The following is a 20082-nucleotide window of genomic DNA, read 5'->3' on the forward strand; positions in this document are numbered from 1 at the left end:
CCTAAGCTTCATATCTGAAGGGTTAAGATTTTGACAATATTAATAAAGAACTTTCTTTTTTCGTTGTTATCTCCTGCACATGTAATTGGTTTTCACTGCGTATGACTTGCACGTGACCTGATATTGTCTTTTTGGGAACCACTTGAAGAATTTGTCCGAATGGAATCCATGAATGGTTTGTTTTCTCTAGAAAAAGTACGTTAAATCACATTTGTTTCCAGATGAATGTTAGGCTTATGGCACCATCTCTTATGTCAAGTTGGAAAAATGATTAAGGAATACATGAAGAATTTGGGAATCACTTAACGAATTTGTCCATATGGAATCCATGAAAGACTTGTTTTCTCTAGAAAAAGGTGGTATGTTGAATCACATCCATGGTAGGCTTATGGCACCATCTCTTATATCAATTGGAAAAATGATCAAGAGATACATGGGTTGGCATATACACAAACCACGAGCGGCTTGGTTATGTGTTGCGGACTGAAGCGAATCCGCATGCACACTTTTGAAGATATGTTGGGCTACTACATGAAGGATTTGCACAAACCCACTTCAAGTTCTTGCACATAATATTACAAATGAGGAGCTCACTAAGGGTCATCAAGTTTACACTCTATATGGCCAAACAAAATTTAAAAACAAGGTCTACTTGTTGACAATGCTCAACCTTTTCAATAAGTGCTACGTGCATTGGCAATAGATTGGGAGTAGACCTAGATTCAACTTTACTAAAGATCCTACAAATAGGAAAGTATTATCCGACAGCTTCTTGGGTGATTCCGAAAGTGGGACACGACATGGATAGAAAGCATGGAAAGTCATAAGAATGCTACACTTGGCATATGCAAATGATCTAGACAACATCTTCTTCTTTGATATACCCGCATTTAAGTATTTTCCTCAGCATGGCAAAGAAATTGCAAGGTCTAATGCAATAGTCATGACACATGCACATGACCATGTTCCTGCGCCTGCGTATAGAAACCTTGACTATTCAACAAACCTTGACTATTCAACAAACCCCATAATCCTTGAATCCAATGAAAGTCTTAGCTTAGCTGAAGAGTATGCTAGTAGTTATCGCTCTATTTGGGATAGAACCTAGCAATACAAAAAAGCCATACTAAATGGTGATTATTATGTGCCTCTATCTCTATGAAAAGTCCTTCCTAAAGATGTGGCCTTCTTTTGATATATTACAATCTTGAATCTGCTTTTACTGCTTGGGTTTTGTAGTCTTTGAGTGTGTGCTTATAAAAAAACAACAATAAAACATGTGTCTCAGTTTGGTCCAGCTCATGACCTTCTTATGTACATAGCAAGAAGGATCGTATGTACATATATAATGGAAAGCATGCTTAAAGTTTTTATTTCTACAATTTAGCACGTATCGATTCAGCCTTGTCTCCAACTGCAAATACATGGTGGTATTAATGTTCTTTCAAAATTGGTTTTCGGTTCGTTTTTAATACATGTTATATTATAAAAAAACACGATGTTCTCTGGTCTGCGAATTTGAATTTTCAAAAACACGATGTTCTCTGGTCTGCGAATTTGAATTTTCAAAAATTCTCTGGCAATGGAAAGGAACATAGCACAACAAAACCAAAAAAGACTAAATTGCACAGTGAAACCAAAAAAGGCTGAATATGCATGGTGGCATGCATGCTATTAACAACTCTCGTGTAGATTAATAAAGGATGGAGACCAGCAAATATATCAGAGTAAACATTGGTCTACATAGTTTTCAAAGCAAACATTGGTGTACATAGTTTTTAAAGTTGGTTTTATAATGCTACTCATCTCATACTCCTACATAAAAATGTTCATATATGCCTAAGGTCAACCAAGCTCCAACTAAAGATTATCTTCCTAGTATCTTTACTTTGTATGTTGGGGTGAATACCTTCCAAAAATAATAATTTATGTGCTTTTGCCTCAATCTTTCGAGTCCTCTTCACCCATAAAATATCCAACAATGAATTTGTAAATAATTATTCCATAGGTATATAAAAAATCACCACACATGTTCATCAGGTTTAAGTACTCCAGGAATCACCCTACCATACAAACTAACTACAACAAACATAGGAAGCCACAAACATATGACCAAATGTATTAATATTTATAATGGCATCACCCACGATATTAACATAATTTGGCATGACACAAAGACAATCCAGGTGTCCCTGAATTATCTAAGAGGGTAGAATAATATTTTTTAAGAGGGCTTAAAATACATCTTCATAACATTCCCTCTTGCTTGAGTTTACAATTACCCCAATTGGGGTGGATCCTCATGCATAGGAGGAGTGCCATCCCCTGAAAGTTTTAAGGAGACCAACATGAATAATGAATCTACCAATGAGAAGGCAATTCTAATTTGTAAGCAACATGAAATGAATTATGAATCTGCCAATGAGAAGGCAATTCTAAGTTGTAAGCAACGTCATTAATTTTGTGAATCACCTTAAAAGGTAGTATGTGTTTCTCAAATGTCAAGAGTACATAATCTCCAATTTTAAAAGATATAGCTTTACGTTTGTGGTTTGCTTTCTCTCTTTAGCATGTGCAAATAGAGTCTCTTATCTCACTCAATAGAGTCTTTTAATATATTTATCTCGAGCATGTGTAATAGAGTCTTTTATCTCACTCAAAATGTTTGATAGTAAATTAATCAATAACTTTGATCTTGTGGGAAAGTCTTGTAGCCAGAATAGATAAAGATTTTCTATACATAATCTCGAAAGGTGCTCGACCAATAGCCGAATGAGAAGTATTATTGTATGCAAACTGTAAAAGATGAATGTACTCATCCCATGAATTAGGTATTATTGTATGCAAACTGTAAAAGATGAATGTACTCATCCCATGAATTAGGTTGTTGGGCAACATAGGTTTTAAGTAGATCCAAGATAATGCAATTGGTAACCTCAGCCTATCCATTTGTTTTTTAATAGAAAGTGGCGGAGAAGTCTTAGTGCCTAAGGTAGAAAAAAGAGTGATCCAAATTTTATTGTAGAATCTAGAGTCTCTATTAGAAACAATGACTTGACAAACCATGATGCACAAATATTTGCTTGATAAACATGACTGCGGCTTACTGAGGAGTCAAGGTAAGAAATAGGCTTGCTTACTCAAACGGTCCACTACAGTCCAAATCATGTCATTATGAGACGGGATGTAGTAGACAAACCCGTAATGAAGTCCATTGATATTTATTTCCAATTATCATTAGGGATTAGTAGAGGTGTGAGAAGCCCTTGGGTCTTACCTTTATAACTTTTAATTTTCTAATAAATAAAACATTCAGCTACTACATCTTGTTTTAAGATAAGGCCAAAAGAATTCTCTAAATACTAATTGCAAGTAGCAGAAACAACTCTATGACCCATGTATGGTGGTTGATGCATTTCCTTTAATATAAAATGTTTGAAAGGTCAATTAATACATAATCTCTTCTGAAAGATGAGGTAACCATCATGACACGAGTAATCACTAATAGGGTTCCAATTATCATCTGTAAGCTTCATCCAAAATTTAGAGAAATTAGGGTCCTACTCATAGAACTAAAGGGTTCACTCTTAATCACAAAGATGTTGTGGACACTATTAGAATGTCTACTTAAAGCATCTACCACAATGTTTTCCTTCCCTAGCTAATATTGGATCATGGGTTGGAAACTTTGTATAAATTAAGCCCCTTTGATATGGTAGGTTGGGTCAACAAATGACAAATGCTCTATTGGTCAGTTTTGATTAAAAATTCAGATCCTATTAAATAATGTTTCCAAAGTCTCAAACCATGTACAGTGTCAGCTAATTTGTTACAACTTCCATACATCCTACATGAGAAGAGCATCAAAACCTTGCCCACTTGCATCAATAACTACTACAAAGAATGGTCGTTAAAAATCTAGTAGTACAAGAGCTTTCTTAAGCTCAAAAAAATAATGGTCATGTCTACTACTCCAGTCAAAGTGCCTAGCTTTCTTGAGAAGTTTACTTAAAAGATGTGCAATATATGCAAAATTTCTAATGAACTTCCTATAGTAGCTACACAAGCTAACAAAAGATTGAATATCATGTAGTTTGGGCCAATTAAAAATGCTTTTGTTCTTTTTAGGTTCTACTCAAATACCGTTAGCAGATGTCCTAAGTATTCAATGTTTTCTTGAAAGAAAATGCTCCTATAAGGATTAACATAGAGGTTATTCTCTTGAAGAAGTGAGAACACTTTATTTAAATGATGTTTGTGCTCTTGAAGAAGTGAGAACACTTTATTTAAATGATGTTTGTGCTCTTGACAATTCTTAGTGAAAACTAAGATATCATCAAAAAACACTACAATAAAATTTTGACTTCTCAAGAATATTCTATTAATCATCCTATTGAAAGTAACCGGAGTATTAGTCAAACCAAATAGCATAACCAAAAACTCATAGTGGTTGGTTTGGGTTCTAAAAGCTGTTTTGAAAAAATGTCTCCTTCATCCATATATATCTGATGGTAACCAGACTTGGGGTCAATTTTTTAAAAGACTTATGCTCCCTTGAGCTTGTTAATCAAGTCATCCACTCGTGGTATCGGATATCAGCTTTTCACCATAATCTTGTTTAAAGCACAATAATCAATACACATTCTGTATGTCCCAATCTTCTTTTTAACGAGAGGAACTGGAGCGCCAAATGGAGAACTATTGGGTCTTCTTCTACTTGTTTTTGAATCTCTTTCTACTCAAGCAAACCTTGCAAAGGAGCAACTAAAAATGTTCTCTTTTCTTTCAATGAGTTCATTTCCAATTCTAGATCCTGATTCTCTTTAATGTAATTGTACTTTGTTTCTTGAAATACGGTTTTCACTTTATAATTAGAGTGTGATGCATCTAGGTTAAGTGCTTTCAATGCCTTTTCAAAAATGAAATCATGAGAACTACCATCATCATACAATATAAAAATTTTCTTTCCCTTTATTTTTAATTGAATTCTCAACAAAGCATGAATATGAACCTTACCTTTATCTAAATAGTCAAGATTGGAATTACCCTCTTGCTTGAATGAATCATTATTGTCGTCATCTTCAACCATGTTGACACGAGCCACATGTGTGGAGTTCTTTTAATTTTTTGGACAGTCTGGTGTAATGTGTCCCTCCTTAATATTTGAAACACTTGACGATATGATTCTTTGGCTTGCCATTCAAGGGTTTGTTGGTATTATCTTTCCAAACATCTCCTTTGGCCACATATTTACCCATGTACATCTTGGATTTATCAAATTTGCTTAAAGGAAAAGAGGGTTTATAATAAGTACTTTTCATAAGAATTATCTTGCATTCTAGAATCTCTAGAAGTAGAAGTTTTATGTTTAGAATTAAAAGCAAGTTCCATATCAAAATTGAAACAACGGGGATGAAATATATCAACATCTACCCTAATGGTTGGCATTCCTTCTTTTCTCTCTTTCTTTGACCTTCTCAATCACTTGAACTTGCAATAGAATATCCTACAATTTGTCGATGTAAACCTGGACATTCTCTTTCTCCATGTGGCATAAAGTATCCCATCGTTGACAAGCTTTAGCCTTGTATTACAAAGGAAGAAAATGTTTCTTCACAAGCTTATGGAGTTCTTTCCATGTACTAGATTGATACTTGCCCTATCCACCATAAGGCAACACTTTCAATCAAATGATTGCAAGCACATTTAATCTTGTCTTTTTTTAAAGAACTTTTCACTCAAAAAATAATCATCTAACTGATTGAGCCATGCAATAAGCACACGAGCATCTTTATTTCCATCATAATTCTAGAAAGTGAACGCCTTTTGGTTAATCTGTGAGTCATTGTGAGAACTATGAGCACCCTAAACAATACGTCTTAACATGATCGCTTTTCTCTTTATCAGAATCAAGAAAATCTCGTTTATACTTAGAATGCTTAATATAGTGCTCTAAATGTAACAAAGCTATTTTTCACTAGCACATGTACACATTGGGGTTGAGGCACGTAGGCTTGGGCATGGATTAGTGTGGACATATTTTAGGGTAAGTGGCTATATAAGTCACTTAGTAGACATCTACTATTGTACCTTTTGGCCTTTTAATATCTTCTTGATCATTTGATATGACAGACACCTTGTCTTCTTGGAGTACATGGTACTTCCATCCTTGGGCTTTCATGGGAGTGGGCGTATGATCTTTCAACACATGGCTTCTCATGGATACAGCTCAGATCCATTTTCATATCTTAGCTTGGTTATGATTCCTTCATTATATTAACTCGCACCTATGAACATGATCATTTGCTATTTGCTCTTAAAGTTAAGCAATTTGCTTTTGCATTATGGGTTACAGGTAAATTAGCCATTTTTTACAAACGGATAAATAAATAAAAAAGGATAGTAAATAATTTATAGATAATTAGATAAAGCACACAAATTGACTTAGCTTAATACTCCCAAGTGGCTTAAATCATTGCCAATAATAGGCCATAGCCTCCAAAAATATAAAATTTGTGCTATTCTTACATGACACTCTCTCTTTACCCAAAATAGAGAGCTCCTAAATATTAAATTACTTAGGGCTAGGGAAAAGATTTTAAGCTTTACAAAATAAATATTAGCAATTTCATGCTTCAAGTCTAAGCTTGTAGAAATAAATAAATGGATGTACACAAGCTAGCACATTTATATAAAGGTTGTCCAAAAATTGCGAATGCCTTCTAAAAATAATAGTTTGTGCACTTTCACCTCAATCTTTGAGTCCTCTTCACTTTATAAAATAATAGTTTGTGCACTTTCACCTCAATCTTTGAGTCCTCTTCACTTTATAAAATATACAATAATAAATTGGTAAAAAAGTTATTCTATAGGCATACAAACCATCACCACATACATGTTCATTAGGCTTAAGTATTCAAGGAATCACCATGCCATACAAACCAACTACAAATAAACATAGGAAACCACAAGCATACGTCAATGTATATCAAATGTGTTAATATTTATAATGGCATCAACCACAATATTAATATAATTTTACATGACGCAAAGTTAATCCAGGCATCCCCAAATTATCTAAGAGGGTAGAACAATATTTCTTAAGAGGGCTTAAAATACATTCTCATAACATCCACACCCTTTACACTTAGTACATCTCCATAGAGTCTGTCTAGATCGCTACTAAGCTCTACTTGAGAGAGTACGAGTGGACACCACCATCACATTGTACCTATCTTAGAATTTTAAATTCTCTCCATAATCTATCTATTGCATTGTCTCTTGCATTTTATTTTTCTATCTATCTTTTGGTGTCAGAACTTGGGTGATTTTAGTAGAAATAGTACATAGAATACTAGGAGTGATGGCTTCTATCTCAACTACTATTGCACCAGTCCTATGCATTCATCCACCAACCTTCACAAAAAGTAAGCTTCATGGGACAAAATACACTCTCTAGAAATTCAAAATCAACACCATTTTAGACTCTTATTAGCTTCTAGAAATTGTTCTAGGAACGGATGCAAAATTAGTGGGGAAACCCTTGACCCCAACAACTGCACGAACACACTTCCACCAGAGATTACACTTCTTTGGGCATGAAAGAGGTGTAACTTTGATTCAACCCACAACTAAGGCATCGGAGGCTTGGACTATACTGAGAAATCATTATAAGACCTGAAATCAGACCAAGATTCAGAATGTAGAGAACCAGCTTGCTATAAAGGAGAAGCTGCCTAAAGCATTTATCACACGGATCAAATGGCTACTATAGGGATTACAAAGATCAATGTGAGGAGCTAGCCTAGATGTGTATCCAAATTCCTGTAAGAGTACGATGGCTTGGTACGGCACTAAATACTCAGGTAAGAGTACCATCTCTATTATTTGAAGAATTTAGTGCTATGTTGCTTGAGAAGGAGATGCGACTAAAGACCCACACTGGTAGTGATGCTGCATTTTTAGCCTCTGATGATAATAAGAAGAAGTGTTACGATTTTCCGGTCCATCCCTTTATGGTTAATTAGGGACACCTAATTACCACTATGTTTGTAGCATGGCACTTGGGTGATTCCAAATATTCCATGTGTAGTACATATGAATTTAGGGATGTCTGGAACTAAATGTTAGATTTACTGCTTATGTATTGCTGTGTAATTTTAACATGTGTTGCTAATGTGTAATAATGGGTGCGTAATATGTTTGAATGGACAACTTGTAGGTTGGTGAGATTGAAGAGCTTTGTGCTCGTAAGCCGATAATGGCTAGGACATAATGGCGGTGATTTGGCGTGAGTAATTATCGAAAAGGTTCAATTTTTTGGATTTTGGTTGTAGTATTTACTACAAGATATTTTGTATTATTGTTGGCTGCCCACTTTTGTTATACTTGGGCGTGGATCTATTGATTTTGTTGCACGTAAATTTTTCTTGACTGGTTTAGATAGGAAGGATTTATCTAAGCTTTTGGCAAAAGCAACTCCTATTTTTGTAAAGGGAAAGCCCATGCAAAAGTGTGCAACTATTTTTGGCATGTGGGCTATTTTTATTAATAAAAGCATTAATACCCAAGAAGTGAAAGGATGTCGATGCTTCTTGGGAGGGGGGGATATATTGCATCCAATACTCTTTTATGTGTTTATTTTTAATTATGGTTTTATGATATCTTGCTCAAGGTAATAATTGAAGTTTATGTGTTTTGATTCGTATAATAGTAAGTGATGTGTCTCCCCAAGATCCAAATCCTTGTCAATGGTATCAGAGCTTTGGGGAGAGTTAAGGTGAGGAATATTTAGTACAAGAAGAGAGATTTAAAAAAAATCAAGGCTTGAAAGGGGCTTCACGTCATGACCAAAAGGAAGCTAGAAATACAAGTGCAGGGAAGGCAAAGAGATGTCAAAAAAGAAAAAAAAAGAATTCAAACCAAGCTTTAACTAAGTCTAAACTCAAGGCAAGTACAAGGCTAAGGCTATGCCATTCAATAGCTTTTAAAAAGTCTACACAAGGTTAAAAAAAGCTAGCAAGGAAGAAGAAAATGAAAAAGTGCGCAGCCATAGCCTGCTCTTGAGCCCTGGAATTCTGTAAACTGCATCGAAAGCTTGATCTGATTTGTTGGATGGGTCCGGAATTATCTCTTGCATAAAAGTTATATCCTATCTGCACACTTTCATCAAGGATCCAACGATTTGAATTTGCAACAGTGGTTGTAAGCCTGTAGAAATCCATGGTCTCCATAATTTCCATCTTCTTTTACTCATAAAAAGATTCAAAGTTAGGAGGAGATTCATATGTGGAGCTCTTTTAAGTCAAAAACCCTTAAAAAATTTCCCAAATTTATTCAAATTTGGGAAATTTATATGTGGAGCTCTTTTAAGTCAAAAACCCTTCAAAAATTTCCCAAATTTATTCGAATTTGTTGTGGCTTAAAAATTGAAGAAATATTCAACGTTCCACAATGGTTTAAAAAACAGAATTACAACAAATCAAAGTTTTTATAATTTTTAAAATTGGTTACCATTCGCTTGCTCAAAAAGAATCTTGCATTAGTCGCAAGGCTTTCTCTTATCAAAATTTTGATGGCAAGAAGGATGCACACACTATTTTAGCTTGGCTTAGCTAGTTTGATGACTGTTTTTCGAGAGAGAATTTGTTCAAAAAAGACAAGGTCAAGTGCACTACAAATAATTTGATTCAGAATGCCACTTTATGGTGTAATGCTACCAAGAATGGGTGACATAAACCTTGTACTTAGGAGGATTTTCAGCATGAAATTAAGAGACACTTTCTACCTCCCCAGTACAAAACTAAATCCCGATAGGATTAGGATACTCTTAGATAATTGAAAGGGGAGGATTTCCAAACTTACATTGAAAATTTTTCGAATGCCCTCATTCAAATGAAGTCCATTGAAAAAGTGCATGAAAAGAAGCTTAAAAGGAAGTTTATTTTAGGGTTGGATCTAAAGATTAGAGTGGAGGTTAACATGTTTCATCCTCACACCCTTATCTCTCTGCTAAATCTCTTGCTTTGAATTGTGAAAAGAAAAATGGTCTACCTAGGTTTCAATAGAAGAATTGTACTTCTAAATTCTCCAAAGCTTCGACATCTTCTAGTGGTTTTGACAGGCATTCTTTATTCAAGCAACCTTTTTACAAGAGAAGGAGCCAGCAATTCAACAACAATAAAGCAAAGATTGACAACAATATTGGAGCAAGTGTAGAACTAAAGAAGACACATGTTCCAGATTCGGTGAATCGAGATGAAAAAGCGAAGAATATTTGATGTTATATTTACCGTCAAAAGTAGCACTATGCTGATAAGTGTCCAAGCAACAACAACAACAAGAAGCCAATTGCTCGGCTTAACATGGTGGATGGTGATGAAGAAATTAGCATTAGAGACGATGATGACACTTACGATGACGACTACGAGCTAGAGTCTGATAATAACGAGTTCAATGGTAAATCTGAATAAGAAGGTACTAACCTTGATCGTCATTATTTTTCAGCACACACTTTACTTAAAATAAAAGGAAAATTTTAAGATAAAGAAATCACAATCTTGCATGACGATGGTAGTACATATGATTTTATTTATGAATGCCTTTCATATGCTCTTCATCTTAACATGATTCCTTCTCGTTTCAAATTAAAGGCTACTTTTCAAAATCAAAAGTATAATTGCATTATTAAGAAAGTGAAGAATCTTGCTTTGTCTATTGCACAATTTCTTGATGAATGTACCTTCTTAGTAGCACCTTTGCATGGTATTGACATAATTTTGGGAATGCCTTTTTGACATCAATACACCACATATTGAGTATGCAAAGCACACAATGTCTTTTATGCATCATGGTAAGAATGTTTGTTTACAAGGAATTTCTGAAGGCAAGGATCAACCACTTTTGAGCCATACTCAGGCTAAGAGGGATTTGAGGAAGAGGGAGAAAACTTTCTTAATTTTGGTTAAAGAACCATACATCACATGACTCTTTTCTTTCTAAATTTTCTGATTGTTTCCTCAATGAGTTACCTCTTGGACTACCTAGTGCAAGAGGTAACTTTGAGTTTTTAGTAATGCCATTTGGTCTTACTAATGCTCTTGAGACTTTCAGTTGTATGATGAATAGGATATTTCTTAGCCATTAAAACTTTGTGGTTGTCTTTTTTGATGATATCTTAGTTTTTAGTAAGTCAGAAGAAGAGCATGAAAAGCACTTGGAAATTGTATTTAATTTGCTTAAGAAAAATGAACTTTATCTTAATCTTGAAAAGAGTATCTTCTTCTAGAGTGAGATTGAGTATTTGGGACGTATAGTTTCTACGAAGGGAATCCATGTTTATCCCAAGAAAATAGAAACTATTGCATCATGGCCGCGACCTAAGAATCTTCATGAGTTATGATCTTTTCTAGGGTTGTGTAGCTATTATCGCAAGTTTGTCCATAATTTTACATATAAGGCACATTATCTTACTGAACTTCTCAAGAAAACCTAACCTTATGAATGAATCAAACTTCAAGAGAAATCTTTTCTTGTATTAAAATATGCACTTACTCATGCACTTGTGTTACAATTACCTGATTTTTCATGTCCTTTCTTGGTGGTTTAACCGATGCTAGTGGTAAGGGCATTGGTGTTGTGCTAATGCAAGATGGTCATCCTATTGCTTTTGAGAGTAGGAAATTTCATCCTACTGAAAGTAAGCATAGAACCTATGACAAAGAGTTGTCTACTATAGTCCATGCATTATAAATCTGGAAACATTATTTGATGGGCTAAGAGTTTCTTATAAAGACTGATTAGTAGAGTATTAAACACTTACTTTCTCAACCACTTATTTCAGTTAGACATATTAAATGGGCAGCTTTTATTCAAAGCTTTCAGTCTATTATTTAATACCAACTTGGTAAAGAAAACGTAGTTGTTGTCGCTTTAAGTAGAAGACCTTCTATTCAAAATATATCTGATTGATGTTGAGATTCAAGCTCGATCTCAGCTTGTGCCAATTGCACTATGTGCTGGCATGTTAGGTAGTAGCATGTGTGAGACACTATGACCACGTCCAGCTGGTCATAGTGTGCGGACATTAGCTAGGGTTAGGAGTGTGTCGACACAACACATAGTGTGTGTTGTAGATTATGGATTATGGCTTTATGCATTGGGTGAGAAGGGAGATGACTTCCCTCTATGGTTAGGGTTTGCATAATACATTAGGGTTTGCTCCTGTGTGTGTATCTTCTCTCCCTCTACCTGTTTTTCATCATGGTATCAGAGCCTGGTGCTCTCTATTAGGGTTTATGAGTGAGTGAGAGAAGAGGGAGAAGAAGCTGTGAAGCTTGCCATTGATGCTGTGAAGCTTGGAGCACACCAATTTCCATCAAATCTGAGAGCTTGGCCTACTAAACATCCTTGAGCAGATTGCAGGTGCAAAAACACAAACAACACCAAATTTGAGCAAAGATAAATTTCTGTTTTGCAAGCTCTCCATTGAAGCTTGAGTGTGGTGAATGTATGAGGCAAATGGTTGCAAATCTGAAAAAGAATCATGCATCTGACAAATGGGAATGTATTGGCAACTCACGTGCAAGCCTTACATTGAATTTGGAGCAAGTTTGATGCATTTAAATGATTGGAAATTCACTGTTTTGAAGCCCTCACAAAAACAGAGAAGTGAGGTCCATTGTTGATGCAATTAAAGCTAGTTTTTTGAAAAAATCACTACATTGATGGATTGGGCACATGTCTAGGTGTGTTGGGCATCTAAATATACCATCAATTATCATTATAAACTTGTCAAATCACCCCTATAGCAGGCGATGCAGACAGATGTGCAGAAACAGAGCAATTTTTTCAATATTTTGCTAGGTGGAGGCCAAATTCAAGTCTTGTGGTTGATTAATTCCAAAATCTCCTTAGCAATTGTGTGGTACACACACTTGAGGAGGTTGCTATATGATTGGTTGAAGCAATTATGCATTATGGAGTTGATTAAATAGGTTGTCTACTACTGTGATTAGTGAAACAGAGGGTGATTGATTGGCTAATTACTCTCTCAACTTAAATAATTGGTCTAATTCCTTTTACATGGAGTTAGTAGACATCAATGCTAAGCTAATGAATGTCTCAATTTGGACAAGAATCAAAGAAATTAGAGCACTTTTATGGCTGGTCTTTTCTGGTTTTACTGGTTTTTCTCAAAACAGAGAAGGGGATTTGATAAATTTGGTATGTACGCACCTTGGTTGGTCTTGATATGCAACATTGAGCTTGTTTAGGTGCCAATACAAGTTATCCACACTTGATTGAACCACTACATTGTAATTAAGCCTTGGAAAGCGCACCAAAATAGGGTACCTTGGACTGCGTATGCTAGTTCAATTTGGATGCAATCAGTTTGATTTTCTACATCAACAGTGAAGTTCTTTGAGTACTTTGGAGTATCTCGAACACTTATTAGAGTGTGGTTGAGCTGAGGAAGGCTTGTTTACAGATTTGGACATGTGCGGAAGGTGCATTTACATTGAGCAAATATGTCAGACAACCCAGTAGAGATTGTGGGTGAGAAGTTGGATAGAAAGAACTTCCAGGCATGGAAGTATAGGATTAAAAGCTTTCTGAAAGGAAAAGGGTTTTGGAACCTTGTTATAGGTGCGGAGCCTGCCCCGACAACCTACACAACAACAGGTTGTAGCTCATAAGCAATGGTCAGAGAGCATACAAAGTTTTGCATTACTTGTCTCTATGTATCTCGGATGTTATACTCATACATATACATGATGCTGAGAATCCCAAGGATGCATGGGATACTTTGGTAAAGCTGTTTGATACAGATACTAGTGCTCGCAAGTCTCAGCTGTTGAGACAACAGATTCATAATGTGAAGCGCAAAGGAAGGAGTATCCATGATTATGTACAAGAGATAAAGAAGTATGCAGATGCATTAGCAACAATCAATGCCCCCATGCCTGATGATGATTTGGTAGACATTGCCTTGCGTGGTCTGGCAAGGAGTACAAGTCTTTTGATACATCTATCTCTGTTGTTCGGAGTACAAGTTTACCAGATTTTGATGAGTTGGTATCACTCTTGCTTGTTGAGGAAATCCAAACTCAGTGACTCGTTTCATGATGCATCTACTAGCCACCCATGATGATAATGGCAGAAATCAATTCACAAAGGGGATTTAGAGGCAGGGGGAGATTTGCATCACGTGGCTGTGGTAATGGTCGTGGATGGTAGGATAGGTCACCACAAAAAATTTTCAGCCTTCATATGGTGCCAGAGGTGGTCGTGGATATACACCTCAGAGAGGCAGAGGTAATCCTCGTGGAAGAGGACGTTGGCAAGGCCAACAAACATCTATGCAAAATGTGGAATGCCATTACTGTGGGAAATTCGGTCATATGGCATGTGATTGTTTCCGCGCAAACAAAATTATTTGAGAGGGGGTAGAGCACAACATGGTGGACATTATGCACAACATGGTGGAAATTATGCAAATGGTGGAAATTTTGCATCAAGCAGTAATGATGGCAACGCAAATAACTTGTTTGCCATGAAACGTGTTATGGGATCTATGATGACAAATGGTGACAGTGATGACACTTGGTATATGGACTTTGGAGCATCAAACTATATGACTTGTCATGGCGAATGGTTTGAACATATGAAGCCTATGGATGTGAAAGGCTATGTGGAGACTGGAGATGATACCCAACATGCTATCACACATGTTGGAAGTGTACCATTGGTAATGCACAATGGTGAAACAAAGTCTATGGTTGGCACATGTCTTGTATGTGCCTTCTATTGGTCAAATGGTGGAACAAGGTTTACAGGCTCGTTTCAATGAGCATGGATGCTTCGTTGAGGATTTCAAAAATGGATGTAGAGTCATTGCCAAAGGCAAGAAAGAAGGCAAGTTATTTAAGTTGGATGCTGGGATTCCTGAGTTGAAATCAGCCATGTTCTCTAAAAGCCGAAATGTGGTACAGGACATTGATATGTGGCATAAAAGGATTGGACATGTGAATATACAAAGGTTAAAGAACATGCAGGCAAAGAGTCATTGTTAGTGGGCTGCCCGGATTCAAGTATGATGGGAATATGCATGTCTGCGATGCTTGCCAGTTCAGAAAGCAAGCAAGGTTGCCATTTCCTAAAGAAGGCAACATGAGTAGAAGACCACTTGAGATAGTTTATAGTGATGTATGGGGTCCTGCACAAAACCCATCCATTAAAGGCAACTTGTATTATGTGACATTCATTGATGATTTTAGCAGAATGACTTAGATTTACTTTCTCAGAGAGAAAAGTGAAGTGTTAGGAAAGTTTATGGACTTCAAAGCTTTTGCAGAGAAGCAATATGGCTCTTGGATAAAATGTTTGAGGACAGATGGAGGTGGTGAATACACCTCACATGCTTTTGAGAATTTCTTGAGAAAGCATGGCATAAGAAGGCAGTTAACTTGCAGGTACACACCTCAGCAAAATGGTGTTACTGAGAGAAAGAATAGAGTCATTTGTGATGTGGCCAGGGCAATGCTCAATGAAAAGAGCATGCCAGACTATTATTGGGCAGAAGCGTGTGCCACTGCGGTGTATGTACTTAATAAGACACCCATAGCAGCCATACATGGAAGTATGCCAGAGATGCGGCTTACAAGTTTTAGGCTAGACATTGGACACCTCAAAGTGTTTGGTTTCATAGCTTATGTACATGTGCTAGATGAGAGAAGGAAGAAGTTGGGTCCTAAGGCAGAAAAGTGCATTTTTGTTGGGTATGCACAGGATCACAAGGCATATAAATGTTACAATCCACAAACTAGGCAAGTGGTTATCTCACGAGATGTGGTGTTTGATGAACTTGCTAGTTGGTACAAGGAAAAGGATGAGGGGGTAATTGATTCCGTTGATGCTGATGTGCATGTGAACTTGCCACAAGCAAGTTCTATTTCTATGTCTGGGCTAGTAGAGTTTGAGAGTAGCACTATACGTCCATGGTTCAAGACGCTTAAGGCATGAGAGTGTGAGCACTGGGAGTAGTGCTGTGGATAAAGGGAAAAAGAAGGTTGAAGGAATTGGCATTACAGGTTATGAGTCGTCAAGTTTAGAAAGTTTGGATGAGGAACTTGGCATACCAGTTTTATGCACACCAGGTGCAAGACACCAGTTTTACGCACACCAGGTGCAAGACACCAGGTGCAAGGAAGGATAGATATGTGCCTCCACATGCTAGAGTGACAGGTGTTCAGAGTGATCCGCATGCATTGCGGAGGTCCCAAAGGGTTAAGTATCCAATTGATAGGTTGACATATCGTGACTTTGCTATGCATTACGCATATATGACCTCTTTGGTGAAGCATCTGCAACCTACATGCTATACAGAAGCTATTGGGAAGTATGTATGGGAGAAGGCAATGGATGTTGAGATGGATGCATGGGTTCAAAATGACACTTGGGATTTGGTTGCCTTACCACAAGGTAAAAATGTCATTGGTTGCAAATGGGTTTACAAGGTGAAATGCAAATCAGATGGCTCCATTGGTAGCTAAGGGTTATGCACAAACCCAAGGCTTGGACTATCATGAAACATTTAGTCCAGTTGCAAAGGAACAGTGAGAGCAGTCATTGCTATGGCTGCAGTAAATGGTTGGGAAATACATCAAATGGATGTGAAAAATGCATTTCTAAATGGTGATTTACAAGAGAAAGTTTATATGGCACAGCTAGAAGGATATGTACACCCGAGGTATCCCACTCATGTATGCAGATTAAAGAAAGCATTATATGGTTTGAAGCAAGTACCTCGTGCTTGGAGTGATAAGATAAGCCGATATCTTATCTCCCTTGGATTTCAGGTTTCTTCAGCAGATTCTTCACTCTATGTGAAGAAAACAGATCATGGGATTGTCTTACTTGTCATCTATGTGGATGACTTGATTGTCACAGGAGATCATGCTACAGATGTTATGCATGTCAAGAAGGCATTGAGTGGATAGTTTGACATGAAAGACTTATGTGAGTTGAGATATTTTCTTGGGATCGAAGTGATCAAAGACCATGCAAAGACATGGTTGGTGCAATGCCAATATGCATTGGATATGTTGGCAAAATATGGTATGTCAGGGTGTAAGCCAATGAGTACACCTTTGGAGCAGAATGTGAAGCTGCGGGGGGACTTATTTTGGTGAAGAGTTGGATGATCCATCTATGTATAGAAAGATGGTTGGCAGTCTTATTTACATGACTATCACACGCCCAGATCTCAATTACGTTGTGGGGCTAGTAAACCTCATTTGGATGCAGTGAGACGCATTATGCGATATGTAAAGACCACTGCACATTATGGTCTTCTTTATGAGCATGGTAAAGGCTTGGATGTACACAGACGGCTACACAAATTGGGCAGGTAGCTCATATGACAGGAGGTCTACTAGTGGTTATGCCTTTACATTTGGAAGTGCAGTAAACCTACTATTGCTTTATCTAGTACAGAGGCTGAATACAGGGGTGCAGCCATTGCTACATGTGAAGGAGTATGGTTAAAGAGTCTCTTGGCTGATTTGGGTGAGCCTATTGATGGCAAGGTTGTCATTCATTGTGACAACATGAGCAGCATACAGTTGGCCAAGAATCCAGTTTTTCATGCGCGGACCAAACATATAGAGGTCCACTATCGTTTTGTCAGAGAGAAAGTGGATGGTACAATGGATTTATAGTATGTGAAGACTGAAGAGCAGGTGGCCAACATCTTTACAAAGCCACTTAGTAGGGAGAAGTTTGAGTACTTTCGTACCATGTTGGGAGTACATGGGATGAGCTTGAGGGGGAGTGTTAAGAGCTTTGATAGCCTAAGCTCATCTACATCTTCATCTATGGTAGTACATCATGAGCTTGAGAGGGGCTGTTGAGATTCAAGCTCGATGTCAGCCTATGCCAGTTGCACTATGTGCTGGCATGTTAGGTAGTAGCATGTGTGAGACATAAATGACCGCGTCCAGCTGGTCATAGTGTGTGGACATTAGCTAGGGTTAGGAGTGTGTGGACACAACACAGTGTGTGTTGTAGATTATGGATTATGGCTTTATGCATTGGGTGAGAAGGGAGATGGCTTCCCTCTATGGTTTGGGTTTGCATAATACATTAGGGTTTGCTCTTGTGTGTGTGTCTCCTCTCTCTCTACCTGTTTTTCATCAATTGAGAATATGTCTTTTGACTCTATGCGTGAGACTTATGACCAAGACCGTGAATTTAGTGACATTTGGTCTAGGTTGAGAGAAAATCATTGGAACCCTTTTGCTGAGTATTCCTACGATGATGGATATCTTTTATTTTAGAAAAGATTATGCATTACTCGACCCTTTAGACATTCTATTCTAGAGGAATTACATCAACTACCTAATGCGAGGCATCGAGGTGTTTCATCTACATTCCAGACCATCTCTAGTGACTTCTTTTGGCCTAAATTGAAATATGATGTAGCTAGATTTGTGTTTGAATGTGATGTAGCTAGATTTGTGTTTGAACGTGATGTTTGTCAAAAGTGAAAAGTGTTTGAACGTGATGTAGCTAGATTTGTGTTTGAACGTGATGTTTGTCAAAAGTGAAAAGTTATAAGGGTAAGGAACTTGGTTTGCTTATGCCTCTTCCAATTCCTAATGATCCTTGGGAACAGATTTCTATGGATTTTATCACTAGTTTCCCATGACTACAAGCCATAATGATATGATTTGCACTATTTTTTATAGATTTAGCAAACATGCATATTTTCTTCCTTGTAAAAAGACTCTTACTGCACATCAAGCTGTACACTTGTTTGTTAAATAGATTTTCACACATCATGGTTTTCCACAAGTGATTGTTTTTTATCGAGATTCTAAGTTTTGTAGTGATTTTTTGACTACATTGTTTGATAATCTAGGCTCTAAATTGGATTTTCCCACTACATTTCATACTGAATCTAATGGTTAAATTGAAGTGACAAATAGCACAATTTTGGATTTACTTCGTGCATATGTTTCATCACAATCTAAACAATGGGACAAGTATATCCATATTTTACAATTTGTAAATAATAACACACTGTATGATGGCAAAGTTTTACCTACTCCTATCACTCATTTGTCACACACTAGTGAAGTTGTATATCAATTCACTATTAGTTTTACTTCCATTCATGATCATGTTCATAATGCTATTTCTAAAGCACAACAGCAATACACTAAACATGCTAATAAGAAAAGAAAGCACATGGTTTTTCAAGTAGGTCAATATGTTTTGGTTTGTATTGAGAAGAGACGTCTTAAAAGTGTTGAGACTAACCCTGTTGTTAAGTTAGCTTGTCATTTTTATGGTCCTTCTCATAAAATCAATGACCACTCCCTACACATCCTGTATATGAGGAAGCACCTAGTCTTGTTGACCAGGTAGAAGAACTTAAACTTGAAGCTATTATTGTTCATCCATCCCTCTGTGGTTAATTGGGGACACCTAATTACCATTATGTTCGTAGCATGGCACTTGGGTGATTCCGTATATTCCATGTGTAGGATATATGAATTTAGAGATGGCTGAAACTAAGTGTTAGATTTAATGTTTATGTGCTGTTGTGTAATTTTAGCATGTGTTGCTAACGTGTAACGTGTTTGAGTGGACAACTTGTAGGTTGGTGAGATTGACTAGCTTTGTGCTCGTAAGTTGGTATGGCTAGGACATAATGGCGGTGATTTGGCGTATGAACAATTATTGGGAAGGCTCTCATTTTTGGTATTTTGGCTGTAGTATTTACTATGAGATATTATGTACTATTGTTGGCTGTCCACTTTTGTTATACTTGGGCATGGACCTATTGATTTTATTGCACGTGAATTACCCCTTGGGGTTCTTTATATAATTTTTCGTTAGTAGCTTAGATTGATATGACACAACTGAGGATAGTTGCTATCCTAGGCGTTGGAGGGATGTTATGGTTTGTCCATCCATCCCTCTATGATTAATTGAGGAAGCCTAATTACCACTATATTCGTAGCATGGTACTTGGGTGATTCCAAATATGTAGCACATATGTATTTAGAGATGGCT

This window comes from Cibotium barometz, chromosome 24, assembly GCF_041138505.1.
Source record: "Cibotium barometz isolate CiBa-2024 chromosome 24, ASM4113850v1, whole genome shotgun sequence".
NCBI classification, from domain to species: domain Eukaryota; kingdom Viridiplantae; phylum Streptophyta; class Polypodiopsida; order Cyatheales; family Cibotiaceae; genus Cibotium; species Cibotium barometz.